Source organism: Zonotrichia leucophrys, chromosome 2, assembly GCF_028769735.1.
Source record: "Zonotrichia leucophrys gambelii isolate GWCS_2022_RI chromosome 2, RI_Zleu_2.0, whole genome shotgun sequence".
Taxonomy (NCBI): domain Eukaryota; kingdom Metazoa; phylum Chordata; class Aves; order Passeriformes; family Passerellidae; genus Zonotrichia; species Zonotrichia leucophrys.
This window is the reverse complement of record NC_088171.1, coordinates 68776606-68780513: the sequence shown is the minus strand read 5'-3', so window position 1 is coordinate 68780513 and position 3908 is coordinate 68776606.

Here is a 3908-nt window from a genome sequence, read left to right as displayed (position 1 = left end):
TGTGAAGATACATGCCATTACCACACTTGGGTTCTTAGCAGAACCTGTTGTGATATGCAGGGGTTAATGTTTTTAAACTGAAGGGGAGAGCAGGTTCACACTGGATTTTAAGGCCAAAGTCTTTTACAATCAGGGTGGTGAAACACTGGAACAGGTTGCCCAGAGATGTGGGGGATCCCCTAAGTCTGGAAAATTCGAGGGGATGTTAGATGGGGCTCTGAGCAACCTGATCTAGTCAAAGGTGTCCCTGCTCCTTGCAGGGAGGTTGGAACTAAATGACCATCAAAGATCCTTTCCAGCCCAAACTGTTCTGTATTTCCTGCAGATCCCAGTCTATGCCCTCTCACTTTGATAACCTTAGTGTTTAGTTGAGTGTTTCAGCCAATTCTACAACCCTACAACTGTGATTTAATTTAGATCCCATTTCCTGGTTTTGTTTATTGCAGAGCAGAACAGCACAAAATCCTTGCTAAACTTTAATGACATTCACTGCTGTCCACTTACACACCAAGCAGGTCACACTAATGAAGGAAATTAGATCAATTTGATACTGTTTGTCCTTGACCAAATGTTTTGTTCTATGTCTGTGGATTCTATTACCTTAGAGATTTCCAAGAAATTTCTCCACTTATTTTGTGTACTTACCTGGTACCTTCTTTTACTTCTTTTACAAAGGCAGACCTTGATAAAAAATGGCATTTTGTACTTGTATCACAAAAGAACTGTAAAGTCACACATTTTCAAAAGATGAGGACTAATGGAACAATATCAGAATGTCAGAAGTTGGCTTTTGTTGCTCAGATGCTTTTAAAAAAGTTTTTAAATGTTCCACAGTCATCACTTTAAATGTCAAAATGAAACAGAACAACATTCAGCAGTGCTGTGAGACAGCAAAAAGATTCCTTTGTTGCAAACTGCAGCAACTTAGAAACTGTTTTCTTATCTTCTTTTAGGTATGTTGCTACAAATGCCATGGAATTTCTGCAAATATTTTAATTCCTGTTTTTTAAGCTATGCAAATATTTCACAGGTTTGTAAATTAACATTTATATCACTAAGTAAAGAATTCCATACTTCATATATGTAAATTAGTTACACTACTTTTACCTAAAAGACAAGGTAAAAAATACATTTCTAATAGATATTTTACTTGTTGAAAAATATGAAACTCTACACATCACTAGATATTAATTAAGGTGAACACATTTCATACCCTTAATTTATTGTGAGGGATACAAATTGGTATATCATTTTTTGTGTATACATTCAGGGGAAACAAGGTAAGTGATTATTCAAAGTTCAGGTTGGAGCTCCCAATCTGCATAAATGTTTCCTATGAATTAGAATAGATGGTGCACAAGAAACGTTGTTTGAAATTGAAAGTACTGACATGGTTCTTGCAGTTCCAGGATCTTAACTAAATTGGAAGAGAAAGCCCAGTAACAATGAGACAAAAAACCAAGCAAAACCTCCCTTCCTGCTGTATCCTACTTCATCAATAACTAAAACCAACAATTAGACAGAGAATAAAGATTATCTACTGAAGAAATTATACTAATGATGGGGTTAATGAATTGTATATTTAGATGTCTACAAGCATCTTCAGGGTGCATCAGACTGACATGCTTGAGAGAAGACTCAAGGCTTACTGGAACAGACTGGTCTTTACCTCCCAAATGCCCTTTCTTAACTTTAATTTCTTAACAAAAGAAATTGACATCAATTAATAAAAACCTGTTGAGTGCTCCAATTAGAAAGTACATAAATGTGATTACCTGCTGATATTTAATTCGAGTGCTAACACGTCTTTACGTGCATTGCTCTCCCCTGTTTAGCCTGGGTGGGTGCCTATGACATGAACTACTCAATTTAACTTTATATCATTATTAAAACATTATTTTACCTGCTCAGAAAAATTTGTCTTCTTCCAGGCATAAAACATTCATTTCTTTTGATATTTTAGCTGAAGTAAGGAAAATTTTGTTCAAATATCAGAAATTTGTTCCACAATAAGCACAAGTAACATGAAATAAAACAGGATACCTAATTTATTTGGCCAACAAAGTTCACCTGTTATGCTACACTGATGTTCAGATAACCTCAAATTTAGCAAAAGGTCCACAAGAGTCCTGCAAAAAAAGAAAACAAATTTGAGCTATAGTGGATGTGAAAACATTTCTCAGAAATTATTGACTTACCTTTTTCTCTGGATCTTTTCACTAGAAAATTTTAACATGCTACTAGTGTGTAACTTAGTTTCAGTGAGCTGAACTTGGCTTTTAACATACCTCAGGTGTTGGGTCTGCAGAAACAAGATTTCAGGGGATTTTAGGAAGGGACAAAGGTTTTGGGCTTGCTTTTTCCTCCCCAGGTTTTGCATGTTGCATTCTAAACCTACTCCACCTACTTATGGCTAAAATGTATTGGTACCAATTGATATTGACATTATGTACATGTTATAGGCAATACAGAGAGCATTTTAATATTTGCTTGCTTGCAAATCAAAGAAAAATAAGTTTTAAAGAAAATCTTGCAAATGTAGACATTTTTCTTGATTTCTATAAGATTATACAATGTGCATAATTGTAATTCCTACACCAGGAAAGGTATAAGAAACCTTTTAACAACGACCATAGTTTAGTTTTTCATCATAAATTCTAACCTGTTTGAAAACCTTTTATGACCTTGTTCAGCTCAGAGATCTATGACATTACCTTAATGGAAGCGCTCACATCCAGCTGGAACAATGGAGAGGCACTTCAACACAGCACACTTGTTATGGATATTCACTGTAAATTCAATGTTAGAAACACAAAAACTGGCTTCATAATGCAGCCTGGAGATACTGAGTGTATCACTTATAGGCAGAGTTTTATGGTTCTGACAGACTTTGGATTTCTAATTGTTGGTCTCAAATGTGCTTTTAGTCAAACAGGTGATGTATTAGCAGTAACTATAAAGAACATAATCAATGAATATTGCAGGTTTAATCAGTGTAAGCTTAGAACACCCTATTTTCTGAAGCTTGGTGCTGGTATCTTGCCTCTGGTATTCATGTGGTCCATTTGATTATTTACCTGTGATTCTATACAAACATAGAGGCAGATAATAGGTGTGTGTATCACTGTGCCAAGCAGGACCCAAATCCTATTGTATATTACAATTTTCCTAATTTCCCCAATTGGGAAAAAGGGCACCATCCAACAGTAATGCCTTGGAAGGGAACATTCAGGAACACTTATATAATTCTAACAGTCTAATTATAATAGATATAATTAATAAGTGAATGTATTTCAGAAGAAATTATCCCAAGTTGCTGCTTTGTTGTATGGAGTAAATAGAAATGAAGAGGTTCATCAGACTTCATTGTTCTTAATACCAGACACCCATAAAATGTGTATAAATTACTAAAGATGTTAATTTGAAACAAACATTTTGTGAACATAAAAGTTATGAACTTTCCAAGTGATCTGAGACACTGATTTAGCTTTTCCAAAAGTTAACCAAAACCACACAGGAGTTCCATTCCCTAGAAGTAATGTTGATTTATTCTCATTTCTCACAGAGAGCAGTGGTTTATCTCCCGTTGCTGTAAGAGGTATGCTGGCATCTACTGATCAAGGCGTCCCTGTTTCTGCTGTTTCATCCAACAGCAGGTTATCACAGGCTGCGTTTTCCCATGAGGAAAGCAAACACATCACACTTTTCCACAGAAAAGGAGTTAAATGAAGCAATTAATGGAAAAATACATTGGGGATTAGACCCACAAAGCTCAAAACAAACATCTTTTGAGTTGAATGTGAAGTCAAGTGAATTTTTGTAAGATTATTACATTAACAGGGCTCCCAGGAACTAGTTGCCCTCTCACTCAGGATGTTTCACAGAAAGAATAAGAATCATCACAATGG